This window comes from Phyllostomus discolor, chromosome 6, assembly GCF_004126475.2.
Source record: "Phyllostomus discolor isolate MPI-MPIP mPhyDis1 chromosome 6, mPhyDis1.pri.v3, whole genome shotgun sequence".
NCBI lineage: Eukaryota > Metazoa > Chordata > Mammalia > Chiroptera > Phyllostomidae > Phyllostomus > Phyllostomus discolor.
The window spans coordinates 150878754-150894005 of NC_040908.2; the positions used below are offsets into that span (position 1 = coordinate 150878754).

The window sequence follows — 15252 nt, forward strand, 5'->3', positions numbered from 1 at the left end:
TTGTGTTTGTCTGAATCTGAGCCTCCACATTGCTATTCTGTGATCTCAAATAAATGCTTACTTTTCTCACTTTGACTTTTTATTTTTAGGATAACACAGGAAACAGAACATATTCTGTGACTGAGCCATTGTACATGTTGAACTTGTTTTGCAAATGGCCTTATCAAACTAATAAAATGGTGTTAGACTGACAATATGCAACATACCCATGGAGAGAGAGAGGGAGAAATGCTTAAAAACTAACTTATGTATCTTCAAAATAATGCTTTATTAGCTTACTTTCTTTGATTATTAAAGTATGTCTAAAATTTCCAGTATATTATCTGATAAAGCAGCCAAGAGAGTTCTCAAGATATTTACAAAAAGCATTTAAGAACCCTATCTCAAGCTTCCCCAGATGACCACCCAAATTCTTCAGCTACCCTAAGCCTCAACTGTATCTTCAGGTGCACTTCAGTTTTCAAGATAAATTGGTCAGACTTGTTTTACAGAAGAATACTGATGAAATGTCTCCAATATTACTTTATGATACTAATATTTTGCAAGACTTAACAACTGGAACTAATTTCTAAGTTACTTTAAGATACGGAAAGTTTCAAGTTAAATTCCATTAGTTGATGTTTAAACTAGAATTTCTAAGTTAGATTAAAACATAGAAAGTTTCCAGATAAATTCCATTAGTGGATGTTTAACCTAGAATTTGGTAGAATATTACAGGAAGCTGTTAAATATTTGAGTCTGCCTGATGTTAGATGAGCCTAGAAAGTACAGGTTGGAGAAATATTTCACCCGGTTTGTTGATACTGTGAATTACGTAAATTTTGATGTTTGAATTTTAATGCAAACATTTGGAGATTAAATAAAGGTGGTATTGATAAGTGGCAAAAAGGCCATTCCAAAGCTTTGGCTTCTAAATTCTAATTATCTGCTAATGTATATATAAAATTTAGTAGCCAATGGCTTTTAATTATACACATTTAGTGAGATATAATAACAGGATGCATTTGTTGATGAGTAACATTTATTAGTTGCCGCCTATGTTAGTGGAGGTAGGAAACAGATCTTGTAAATCAAGCTGTAGGATGTTAATTCCAGAGACAAAATTGTAACTTGTGCCTTAGGATATGTGCACCAAGAACAGTATAATTACTTGGAAAACTATATTAATAACCCAATGCTCAAATGATCAGAGCAACTTGGTTCCTGCAATGTTTTATTTCAAAATGCATCTGTCCATATATTTGCCTATTTCATTTTACCCAACAGTGCACTGGGTTTGATCACTGAGTTGTTTCATTTTACTGGAGCCTTTAGGACATTGCCAACATCACAAAAATAGTTAATTAAAGTAGTCAAACTAGATAGTAACCCTTTACAAAATACATGGTTTGCAAATATTTTCTCCCATTCCATAGGTTGCCTTTTTATTTTAATGATTGTTTCCTCTACTAAGCAGAAACTTTTAGTTTGATGCAGTCCCACTTATTTATTTTGGCTTCTGTTGCCTGTGCTTTCAGTGTCAAGTCCAAAAAATCAAGTAGTTTTCCCAAGTGTTTTCTTCTGGGAAATGTACAGTTTGGAGTCATGTGTTTAATCCATTTTGAGTTGATTTTTGCATGTGATGTATGGTTAATGCCAAGTTTATCATTTTGCATGTGGATAGCCAACTCGCCCAACATCACTTATTAAAGAAACTAGCCTTTCCCCATTATTTTTTTAATAGCAAGTAATAATAATAACCTGATTAAAATTGGGCTAATGACCTAAGTAGACATGTTTCCAAAGAAGACACGCAAGTTGTCCAAAGGTTTATGAAACGATGCTCAACATCACTAGCCATCAGAGAAAGGCAAACCAAAAGCACAGTGAGATATCACTGCACACCTGTTAGGATGGCCATTATCAAAAAGTCAAATCATAAGTGTTGGTGAGAATGTGCAGAAAAGGTAACCCTTATGTACTGTTGGTGGGAATGTAAATTGGTAGCTTCATTATGGAAAACAATACAGAAGTTCTTCAAAAAATTAAAAATAGAACTGCAGTCTCATATGAATGCAGTCTCACTTCTGAGAGATGAAATTAGTATCTTAAAGAGATACATATCTATAGCCCCATGTTCACTACAGTTTTTCACAATAGCCAAGATATAGAAAGAATCTAAGTATCCAACTTAAGTGCATATAAACTTTTCCTTTATATATACCTTGTATATAAAAATGTATTTTATATATATTTGCATTGTATGTAATGAAATTATTATTTAGCCTTAACAAAAAAAGGAAATCTTGCCTTTTGCAACATTAATGAATAAACTTGGAGGAGACTAGGCTACATGAACTAAGTTGTACATAGAAAGACAAATACTTCATGATCTGACTTTATGTGGAATCTAAAAAAAGTTGAGATCGCAGTAAAAAAAAAAAAGAGTGTCCTGATGGGTTGGAGGCAGCAGAAAAAGAGGATATGTTTGTCAAAGAGTATAAGTTTTCAGCCCTGGCTGGCATAGCTCAGTGGATTGAGCACGGACTGGGAACCAAAATGTCCCAGGTTCGATTCCCAGCCAGGGTACATTCCTGGGTTGCAGGTCATGACCCCCAGCAACCGCACATTGATGTTTCTCTCTCTCTCTCTCTCTCTTCCCTCCCTAAAAATAAATAAATAAAATCTTAAAAAAAAAAAAAGAGTATAAGTTTTCAACTGTAAGATGAATAAGTTCTGTAGACCTAATATGTAGCATGGTGACTTGGGTTAATATTAATGTATTATACACTTGAAATTTACTGAGAGAGCTCAAGTGTTTTCACCACCCAAAAAAGGGGTGTAATTATGCTGTGAGGTAATTGTGGTGATATACGTATAATTGTGGTGATATTGAACAATGTGCCCAAAGCGAATTTGGAGGAAAGTCTTGGATTACAATTAGTCTGAAGCTAAAAGTGATTTAGGAGAAGCAGAAGAAAAGATTTTTTTTTCAATAAGGTAATTTTGAGGTTGCTTTTTAAGATGATCAATTGAATCTGTTAAAGAAGAAAAGAAAAGGAATGTGAATCAATCTGTTGAAGAAAAAAAGGAATAATATTCATTGTATCTTTTTTCTTTTAAATTATTTTATTGTTGTTCAGTTACAGTTGTCTGCGTTTTCCGCCAATGCTCCCCCACACCCCAGTCAAAAACCCCTCCCACTTTTTCTTTTACCTTTCCCCTTGGTTTTGTCCATGTGTCCTTTATAGTAGGTCCTGAACACCCATCCCCCTACTATTCCCTCCCCCTCCCCTCTAGTTACTATCAGATTGTTCTTATTTTCAGTGTCTCTGGTTATATTTGCTCGCTTTTTTTCTTTTGTTGATTATGTTCCAGTTAAAGGTGAGATTATATGGTATTTGTCCCTCATTGCCTGGTATATTTCACTTGGCGTAATGCTCTCCAGTTCTATCTATGCTGTCGCAAAGGGTAGGAGCTCCTTCTTTCTCTCTGCTGTGTAGTATTCCATTGTGTAAATGTACCAGTGTTTTGATCCACTCATTTACTGATGGGCACTTAGGCTGCTTCCATAACTTGGCTATTGTAAATTGTGCTGCTATGAACATTGAGGTGCATAGGTTCTTTTGAATTGGTGTTTCAGGGTTCTTAGGATATAATCCCAGCAGTGAAACTGTTGGGTAAAAAGGCAGTTCCATTTTTAATTTTCCGAGGAAATTCCATACTGTTTTCCACAGTGGCTGCACCAGTCTGCATTCCCACCAACAGTGCACTAGGGTTCCCTTTTCTCCACAGCCTCAGCCAGCACTTGTTTGTTGATTTCTTTATGATGGCCATTCTCAACAGTGTGAAGTGGTATCTCATTGTGGTTTTAATTTACATCTCTCTGATGGCTACTGATGCTGAACATCTTTTCTTATACCTCTGGGCCCTCTGTATGTCCTTCTTGGAGAAGTGTCTGTTCAAGTCCTTTGACAATTTTTTAATTGGGTTTTTTGTCTTCCTAGAGTGGAGTCATGTGAGTTCTTTATATATTTTGGAGATCAAACCCTTGTCTAAGGTATCATTGGTAAATATGTTTTCCCATATGTTTGGTTCTCTTTTCATTTAATTGCTGCTTTTTTTAGCCATGCAGAAGCTTTTTAATTTGATGAGGTCCAATGTATATATTCTTTCTTTTATGTCCATTGCTTTAGGGGACATAACAGTGAAGATGTTGCTGCATGGACCATCTGAGATTTTCCTGCCGGTGTTTTTCTCTAGGACTTTTATGGTGTCATGACTTATATTTAAATCTTTTATCCACCTTCATCTGTACCTTAAAGTGTGTTTGTTTGAAAACAGTTTCCTCTTCTGGCCTCAAAGTTTTTGACTAGATATCTGCTGATAAGCTCATGGAGAAGTCCTTATACCTATGTGATGAGTCACTTCACTATTATTTTCTTTGTTTTTGATATTCAAAAGTTTGATTATAATCATCTCAGTGTGGATTTCTTTGAGATCATTTTAACTTGGAGTGGTTGAGCTTCTTGGATATTTATATACATCTCTTTTAATAAATTTGAGAAGTTTTTAGCCATCATTTTTTCAAATATTCTCTCTGCCCCTTTCTTTCTTTATTCTCTTTCTGGGACTGCCATAAATTGTATGTTGGTCTCCTTGATGTGTCCCACAGGCCCTTTAGGCTATGTTCACTGTTCTTTAATCTTTTTTCTTTCTGTTCCTGAGACTTAATTTTCATTGACTTTTCTATAAGTTCATTGATGCTTTCTCTACCTGCTTAAATCTTTGAATCACTAGTGTATGTTTTTTAAGTTATTGTACTATTCAGCTCATGAATTTCCTTACAGTTTCTTTTAAGATTTTCTACCTCTTTACTATTATTTCTATTTTATTCCTGTATCATTTTCATGTTCAATATAACTGTTCAAAAACCTTTGTCTAGTAGATCTATCATCAGGTCTTTTTCTAGAGACAGATTCTGTTGGGTTCCCCCTTCCTTAGAAAAGGTGTATTATAGTTTATTCATATTCCTAGTGTTTGCATGTGTGTGTTTATATAATTGAAAACTGGATATTTTAATCTAAAAATGTGTTAGCTCTGCAAACCAGATTGTCTCCCTGCCCTAGAGTTTGCTGGGACTTTTTGTTTGTTTGTTTGTTTGTTTGTTTATAATTTGGATTATTGTTTTTTCATGGGGTGACCAACTCTGTGTCAAGGTTCAGCCTAAGGTATAACCTTAAATTCATCCCATATCTTTTGTGGTATGTGCCTTTCCTATAGCATGCGTGGTCATTTATTTTCTTTAAAAAATTCTTTAATATGCTTATTGATTTTATTTTTAATTATGTTATTGATTATGCTATTACAGTTGTCCCAATTTGTCCCCTTTTGCTCCCTGTCCACCCAGAATCCTGCACTCCCTCAAGCAATCCCCATACCTTTGTTCATATGCAAGGGTCATGTGTGTAAGTTCTTTGGCTTCTCCATTTCCTATGCGGTAATTTATGTCTCCATAACTATTCTGTAAATACCTATTTGTACTTTTTAATTCCCTCATCTCTTCTCCAATTCCTCTATATCTGCTCCCATCTGGCAACCATCAAAACACACCCCATATCCATGATTATGTCTCTGTTCTTTTTGTTTGTTTAGCTTGTTTTTAGATACAATTGTTGATAGATCTGTATTTATTGACATTTTATTGTTCATACTTTTCATCTTTTCCTTTTTCTTAAATAAGTCTCTTTAACATTTCATATAATAATGTTTTGGTAATGATGAACTTCTTTAGTTCTTTCTTGTTTGGGAAGTTCTTTATTTGCCCTTTGATTCTAAATGGTATCTTTCCTGGGTAGAGCAATCTTAGTGAGGACTTCAACACCATAAAAAAGATCCAGTGAGAAACAAAGAATACACTAATTGAAATGAAGAATAATTTACAGGGAAACAACAATAGAATAGATGACATCAAGAATCAAATCAATGGTTTGGAACATAAGGAAGCAAAAAAAAAAAACATCCAATCAGAACAACAAGAGGAAAAAAGTATCCCCCCAAAAAAGGAAACAAAAAGAAACAAAATAAAAATGAGGATAATGTTAGCATTTTCTGGGACTACTTCAAGCATTTGAACATTTGCATCATAATGGTGTCAGATGGAGAGGAGAAAGAGCAAGAAATTGGAAATCTACTTGAAAAAATAATATAACTTCCCTAATTTTGGAGAAAATAGACAGGAAGTCTAAGAAGCACAGAGAGTCCCAAGCAAGACGGAAGCAAAGAGGCTCACTCCAAGACACATCATAGTTAAAATGCCAAAGGTTAGAGATAAAGAGAGAATCTTAAAAGCAGCAAGAGAAAAGCAGTTAGTTTCCTACAGCTGAGTTTCCATAAGACTGTCAGCTGATTTCTCAAAAGAAACTTTGCAGGCTAGAAGGGATTGGCAAGAAATATTTGAAGTCATAAAATGCAGGAATCTATAGTCAATATTGTTTATTGATTTTAGAGAGAGAAGAAGGAAAATATATAGAGAGAAAGACATCAATGTGAGAGAGAAACATTGATTTGTTGCCTCCCATGTGTCCCCCAACTGGATCAAACCCACATTTGGTGTACGTGACAATGATCCAACCAACTGAGACAAGCTGGCCAGGGCATGCTCATAAATGCATTTGCTTTTAAATGTCCTAGTATTTAATATCTGGTTCTCAAAAGGGGAAAAATTATAAAAATGGAAAAGGGCGAAAGGTGCTTGCCCTTTGAATCTCTTCAGTCAGAGCAGAAGGGGCTAATCATAAAGTGGAAAGGTACAAAAGTCATGGTCATCTACTTCATTGCACTTCAGAAGTCAAAAGAAGCCATCAATAATCAGAGCACAGTTTCTTTTTGTGTGCCCTGGCTCCTGAAACCTGTGTGTAGACTGGTCCAGGAACAAAGCCTAGCTGGCTGCCAACTGGCTGAGGATAGGGGATTGGTAGCTGCTACTGTGCTAAAAGCTGACATTGACCAAAATTAACCATATTTTACAATCCAAGCCTTTAATAGACCGCAGAGTTCCAAAGTATTTATATCAGGAAGATTTTCCCAAGGCAATGGTTATCTAGATAGGAAGATAGACTCCTGGTGCATCTTACTCCACCATCTTCTAACGTCCAGAATCTGACCATTGAAAGCATTTTATTTTGCCCACATGGTATTGAATAATTTAACTTTAAATACTTCTAGAGGAGAAATTTATTTCTTTCTCAATTCTATTCTATTCCATGTCATCTCTTGACTCTACAGCAATGACAAATGAAAGCACTTTGGTTAACACTAGATAGAAAATTGATATTGGTGACTAAAACCAGGACCCATGTTTCAGAATGATAATGCAGACCTACTGACCCAATTCTTCTTTTCTAATACCCCTTGTTATTTATCCATAGTGCCTGCCATCAAAATGCTGCAGGGCATCTATTGTGAGAGCTGCTAGTCTGCTGAAGCTACCTTATTTAAAGATGATGTTCATCTTTGGCTAAGCCGGAAGTAATATCCAAGTATTATCTGTCATATAGTTAAAAAATTATCTTTTGAGTGAGTTTTCTGAGATGATTGCTACACATTCTCAGTTCCATTCTTTTACATTTAATAAGTCTTTGGTGGTATGATTTAAATTATGATTATGTACATCAGTGCCCATTATTTTGACACTGGAAATTTGATCTTGAATGAGTTAATAGAGCAATAACCTTATATTCTGTCCACAATATAACTGCAAGATACATAAATCAAGTTTTATGACTACCATTTTATGGATAAGAATATTTCTTTAAACTTAAACACATTTAACAATTTTTCATTGTGGTCTCAAGCTTTCTTTATTTGTTTGAATACTTATAGTTTTATGGTAGGCTTATAGTATACAATTGAGAAAGACTGGTTAAAATAAATTAAATCCTAGTATAAAAATTGTATATGAAAGAATGATATATCTGTAAATCCAAATTAATTTATTTTATCACTGATAAATTATGAACCCTGTGCAATGAGGAAACAGGATAAGAAAAATTTGATAAAAATTGCTGCCTGAGAAATTAAAATGTATATTTGTTGAGATTATACTTGCTTACTGAACAATAATAATGTTTACTTGTTGATAATATATTGTGTATTACAAGGTACTATAAAGCTTTCTGACATATAACACAATAGATATGATATAAGCGCTACTGTTGTCCACATTTTATAGATGAGAAAATTATGACATAAGACTCAGAAGTCAAATAACTTGTTGGAGGCCATGACCTATAAGTGGCAAAGCAAGGCTCTAATAATCCAGAGTAGCTGGTTTCCTTGTGCTACATCTCCAGTGTTCCCCAATGCTCTTACATCATGTTTATCTCAATATTGATATGATAAGCTTTTGCCTGAATGCAGTTCCAATAACTATAAAGAAGACAATAGAGGATTTTATTATTATTTTCTATTTCTCACTTGTGCAATCTGCCATTTTCCTAGGTAATGCTTTCCTGAAATTGAGAGGCATTGTGGCTAACTGTAGCAGTCTGCATTAGAGAGATAAAGGATGATTTAGATAAGTAGCTAACAATTTGCATTTATCTTCAGGAAATTATAGCAATGATTTTCACACAGTTTCTATCACCTCATTGCTCAGAGACCCCTTGCTCAGATACAGCCTTTGTTAGAGAAAAAAAAAAAGAAATCACAGAGTATGAGTCACAGTAAAAGCAAACAAAAAACTGAGAATCTCAAGCTTTTTTTGCCATTACTTCATTTCTCATCAAGTGATTTGATCTTTTCTTGCTATAGCTAAATAACTCACAAAAGCTGATGAGGATTTACATAACCAATATAATTATTTCCAATGTTATACACAGGTGACAAAAATGTTCTCCAGCTGAATTGATCAAATAAGAAATGTTTTTATGTTGCCAAAGGATGAAGCTATTTTCTTCAGCTAAACTACACATTCATTTTTGTCAACTGAAAAGAGAATGAAAAAAATCTCTTCATCTTTATCAGTTTTATGTAATTAAGTTTTAGACTCTGTTCTGATTGACACATTAATATGAATAGTAGGATAAATTCTGAAATATAGTAAGAACTTGAGAACAGAATTTGAAGACATGTAATACTGAAAGAAAGAGTAGGGAATTAATAATATTAGGCAGATGATATGCATATAAAGAAGTAAAAAATTAAATTCTCAGCGGGATAGTAAGACAATTCAAAAGATCTTGAGATCCTACTGTCAGTACTTGAAATTGACTGCCGGTATGTAAAAACTTGGCTATGCAGGTATTTGTAAAGAAAAGTTATTGATCTTTTCACCTTAATGTAAATGCATTAAAATGTAATAGTAATAATGGAACATAAATTGTTGAATTAATCATCTATGTTAAAGAAAAACTTTATGTCTTAGATAAGGCAATTAAAATGCAAGGGATTGCTGAAGTAAGTTTCTCAAAGTTTTAGCTTGACTTGTCTACAAAATTGGTAGTGATCCAATTCAACCTTTTATTTTTGTGAAAAAAGATCACAAGAGAAGCATTTTAATGGAACATGAAATTGACTTCTGGACCTCCAAGTAAGAACTTTTAGAGTCACCCTTGTCACCCGTTGTCACAAATTCATCATAACCTCTTGTCACAATCCTCAACACAAATATAGGAGATTCAACTTCTGCAAATTACCTATGGTCAGAGTAATAGTTACACTTTTGGAAGGTATATGGGACACATTAAATTCTCAAGCATGCTACATTTTATTAGTCTAATCTAGCAAGTTTCCAAGTGTGGTCCTTGAGACAGCAGCCTTAGTATTATCCAAGAGTTAGTTAGAAATGTAAACTATTGAGCTCCAATCTAGACCTTGTGAATCAGATAGTCTGGGATGGGACCCAAGATTTTTTGCTATAGACAGTCTTCCAGTTAGCTCTGATGCACATCAATTTTTGAAAACCACTAGTCAAGGGGAAAAAACACTACTGAAGATAAAGATAAATCTCAGTCATCATTGTACCATTGAGTAATTTACTTAAATTCCCTATGATTCATTTTCCTCATATCTAAAATACATCACTTATTTCTAGGGTTCATATGATGTTAGGATAAGATGATGTATAGTGAAATACTTAAAAAAGCTGTCAAGCTCTAAACCAGTGGTTTACAACGTTAGATGATTTGCCCTTCAGAGCCCATTTGGTAATAGCTAGATAAGTTTTTGATGGTTACAACTGATGGAGGAGGTTACTGCTGACATCTGGTGGGTAAGGAGGTTACTGGTGGGTAGTGGATAAGGATGTTACTAAACATCCTACAAGGAACAGGACAGCCCTCCTCTTCCACCCTCATCCCCTCCCACACAAAATATCATCTGGTCCAAATGTCAATAGTTCTAAGCTTCAGAAACCTTGTACAAATTAAGATAATACAGTAAAATGATAATTTTATTATATAATTTTCCAAGCACTTCTGATTCTGTCTCTTTAATTTTCTCCAACTTGTAAGTAATGAAATGAATACCAGCAACACTAACATATTTTTAAAAATATATAATGCAAATAAAAATACAGGTAAGGGGGTTTTTTTCTTTAATTTTTGGAACTGGTTGATAGACGACAAAAATGTTTCATCACATGTTTGAAATGTAAATTTGCATCATGTGGAAAAAACTTAAAGTAATTTGAGGAACTTGCTTCAGTTCAGCTCACTGAACAATTCTGTCCCTACACCTTGTTTATAATAAATCTCTGGCCCTAGCAACTACAGTGGCAACTGAAGTAGGAGGCAATCTCATTTTTCCTGAATCTCCATAACATTAACTACCTTGCCACAAATTCAATTATTATCCAAATCATTATATACCAGCAATATTCAAGGGAGATTAAAGTGGTAAAGGGAAGAAATATTTTATCAAGTTCTTTGTATGTTAGATGAAAAGAGTAACTTATTTTTCTATCTCCATCCTATTCAACCCACACTTGGATGACAAACCCCATATGGTGACTAGAATGGAAATGGATCATCTAAGGATGTCACACCACCATCCTGCTAACAATTCTCACTAAAGACTGAAAAAGCAATAAAAGTATATTTTACATGATAAGTGAAGATGGGTGATAATTGATATTCAGAAGTATATAAAATGAATTATATGCTTAAGTCACTTTCTATATTTGTGATAGTGATTTCACTTGCAATGATAATGCATCATCTTTATAGCAGCAGATAAGATTATATTCTTAAGATCTATCTGCTGCATTAGATTCCATGCCTCTCAATGGGGATAACTTAGAGACTAGCAAGTAATATTCAAGTTTTAGATACTTAAGCTATTGGAAAATTGTAGACGTTTGCCTAATTTCAAAAATATTAAGTGTTAAAAGATAATAGATGTGAGGATTTACAGTAAAAATGGAGGCATAGATAAATATGCTTCACCTCTTTGCACAACTACCAAAAGAATCACAACTAGACCTCAAAACAAATAACACCCAGAACCATCAGAAAATTTACCTACATGGAAGTTCAACAACCAAGGATTTAAAGAAGCCACAGTCATCTAGACAGATAGGAGGGGTGGAGGCTCCCTGTGCTGTGGAGAGGCAGGGGCAGCACCAGAATGGGTGGTCCCACATTCACATGTGGTATATAAAAATCAAAAGGAATACCCTGGGAGCAAATGACCCCAGCCCCAAGCTAGACCACACAGCCCAGAGTTCCAGCACTAGGAAGAGAGATCCCCACAATTTATGGCTACAGAAACGAGGTTGGGTTGGGGTGGCAGGAGAAACTGCCATATCAGGAGACTATACTTAAGGGATCCACAAAGATTTAGAATGTACATAGACCCACCCCCTCTGGGATTCAGCAACAGGGAACCAGCTAGAAGGGCACCTGTTACATACAAGGAGTAAATGAAGTGACTGGAAACAGGGCAAGTGCTGGGCAAACCTCCAGAAGCCAGACAGCAGCACTGTCTCCTCTCTGAGCCCTCCTTTCACAGAAAGCCACAAAGCATTGAAGCAGGTTGCTCCACCCTGGTGGTTACCTAGAACTCTGCCTCACACAATTTACAGGTGCCTTTTCTGTACTAGGCCATGCTACTAAAAGAGAGTCAAAGCTGCTATACCTAATATACAGAAACAAACACAGGGAGGTTGCCAAATTGAGGAGACAAAGAAATCTGGGCCAAATGAAAGAGCAGAACAAAACCCCAGAAAAAGAACTAAGTAAAACAGAGATAACCAACCTATCCATCTTTACTAAAAAGAGGGTATGTGATTCTGATTCCGAGCACAGCAGGTTATCACTCATAATGGTCACTAGACAACTTCACAGGGAATCCTGGACTGGCAACAAATCTGTGGGTTTAAACTTTAGTCTTCAAGGTTGTTCTGCTTTCATTTCTCTATAACAAAGTGCTCCATGAAAATACAAGCATGCCTTCTTTCTGCAACCTCACCATAGCCATGGCTTAGCTTTGACATTTAAAGGACTCTGATGTCACTAGCAGTCTGCAGAAAAATAAATAGACAGGTCCAATAATGTTGCACAAAGGAAATATTCAACTAAAATGAATTTCAGAATCGTATGCTTGAAACCCATATAATCTTATTAACCAATGTCACCCCAATTAATTGAATTAAAAAGTAAAAATATAAAAACAAAATAATATGGATTTTTGAAAGATGCAGATCTTTCCACCAGTCTTTTCAGCATTCTCTCTCTGGGAAACCAGAATCTCAAACACAGTATTCAGTAGCAATGATAAGGAGGTCAACTGAGGCACCAAGCCCAAGCAGACTCAGCAGAAAACTAGCTGAAGCAGCACTAACCTAGAAATGAGGCTGAAAAAAAGAAGTAGAAAGAAAGGGTCGGTGGCCAAAAAAAAAAAAAAAAGAAAAGAAAAAAGAAAGAGTTCTATAATAAAGTCATACCTTGAAGATATTGTAGGTTTGGTTCCAGACCACTGCAATAAAGTGAGACATAATCTTTTCACTGGCAGAGGGTCTAACCTTCAATTTTGAAATCGGAACCATCTTGTTATTGAATAATTTCTTCAACTTTTATATGGAAAGTAAATTCTTAAAAGTAAATTCTGCCTTATTTTACCAATTAGTTAATACCAATGTCTCAGAAATCATTGTGGCTGCTTTTTACTGAAGCTGAAAGAAAGAAAGGAAGACAGGAAGAAAAGAAGAAAGAAAGAAAAAGAAAGAAAGAAAGAAAGAAAGAAAGAAAGAAAGAAAGAAAGAAAGAAAGAAAGAAAGAAGGAAGGAAGGAAGGAAGGAAGGAAGGAAGGAAGGAAGGAAGGAAGGAAGGAAGGGAGTCACTGAATTATTTTATTTCCATGCCAAGGTCCTTCTCTAAATGCTTGATCTTTGACTTTCCAGTAGTTGCCACCAGTAAAAAGCCCTTGCTTCTTTAAACTTTCCTTTACAGCTCTTTCTTTCTCTAAGTTCCCAGCTAAGCGTTCTTTACAGCTAAGTATTCTTTACAGCATTGTATTCCTCCAATTGCCATTAAGTGTAGGAAGTCCTAGCTCTAAGACTACCTTCCTGTGCTTCTCCTTCTATGCCTCCTTTGATTCTCTCTTTTGTTTCAAAGTGAGTGTCTAAGACAATGCTTACTATATATAAATTGTTAGGCCCAGTATTTCCCCTGGAGCTCCAGATACACGTTTTCAGTGTACATTTGAATATTTCCCACATGCATAACAGGATGATATACCTCAACATCATCACATCAAATAATGAGTATGTTATTTTTTCCCAAACTTTTGAGCTAATATCTCCCCCTCCTTTTTATTTTAATCTTATTTTTTTAATTTTGCTTAATAACCCCTTTAAAATCATCTTTGATCTTCCTCTCTTAAAATCCCATCATTGCTTTGTCATTCTTACTAACCTTCAAAACTGCATTTCATGACTACTAGTATTAAAGGTAAAGGCCGTCCAAGTGAAGAGAAATTTTTTTAAATGGCAAAAAAAGATGGAGATTTGATGGCAGAACAGTATGTAATCTGGTAAACTGGAACTGGTGTATAAACCTACCTAAAGATAAAGCCCAAGTGAAATAAATTGTGCTGAGGAGCGCATTAGAATGGCTTTAAATGGCCTTCAGAGACATTTAGATCCTATTCTGTAGTAAACATGGAACTCTGCCACACCTGAATATTAATTTGCTTATAACTCACCTTACAATATCTACCACATTTTTGCCTATATTTGTTACTGTTCAGATTTTATGTATACTATTTTTTAATATTCTAAAAGACTATTTGTATTTCTTCTATATTTATGTATCACCTATAGCCCCAGTATGGGCTTACAAATTATTGGTGGTCATGAAATATTTACTTATTTGCATGAATCTACATAGCAATAGTAGAAATGATCAAGAGAAATGAAAATGTTGATTTGGAAGGTAGTAGCTAACTAATAGTTGACTGAAGTTGAGTTGGTTAGATTGCACCTACAGAGGAAAAATTAAGTCAGCCATTGTATAATCTTTTGGTGATGTCCACTAAAATATTGTGATTTATAAGAAGATATAGATAGATAGATAGATAGATAGATAGATAGATAGTCATCCCTTAGTATCCGAGGAGAATTGGGACCCTAGCAGATATCCAAATCCATAACTTCTAAATCCCTTGGAATTTCCTAAGTGGTGAGAGAGATAAAGGTGTCTTTGTTATGTTAAGGGTGTGACCTTTGGAGTGCTGCTCTAGCAACTAAAAAGGGGGGCTAGTTGCCAGGGGAACCAAGCCTGTGACAGGAGGGTTAGAACTTTCAGTCAAACCCCTCCACCTGCAGGGAGTGATAGGTGCTATAGATTGAACGGATGGCCAAATGGCCAATAAATTAATCACTCATTCATATGCAATGAAGCCTCCACCGAAATTCAAAAGGACAGAATTTGGAGAGCTTCCAGGTTGGGGAACCAGAACATTTCCACGTGCCACTTTGCCAGGCCTCAGGTGGATAGAATCTCCTTGGTTCTGGACCTTGGCCCATATATGTCTTCATCTGGTATTTGATTTGTATCCTTTAATATCCTGTGTAATAAAATGGTAATATAGTGAGTAAACAAGTTCTCTGAGCTCTAACATATTAGCCAAACTCAGGAAGGGGACCGTTGGAACATCTGATCTATAGTCCACCAGCCAGGAGCGTGGGAGACAACTGAGTTTGGGATTAACATCTGAAGTCGAGGGCAGTCTTGTGGGACTGAGCCCTTAACCTATAGTATCTGATGTTCT

General features: G+C 35.3%; 1 long non-coding RNA gene across 1 annotated transcript; it reads right to left on the reverse strand.

The window, feature by feature from the left end:
• Positions 1-11521: 11521 nt before the first annotated feature.
• On the reverse strand, positions 11522-12225 carry LOC118501007. Its single transcript, XR_004903580.1, has 3 exons — positions 12080-12225; positions 12037-12042; positions 11522-11547 (listed from the first exon to the last, which is right to left on the reverse strand). It is a non-coding gene; the product is annotated as an uncharacterized LOC118501007 (long non-coding RNA).
• Between the last annotated feature and the right edge of the window lie 3027 nt (positions 12226-15252).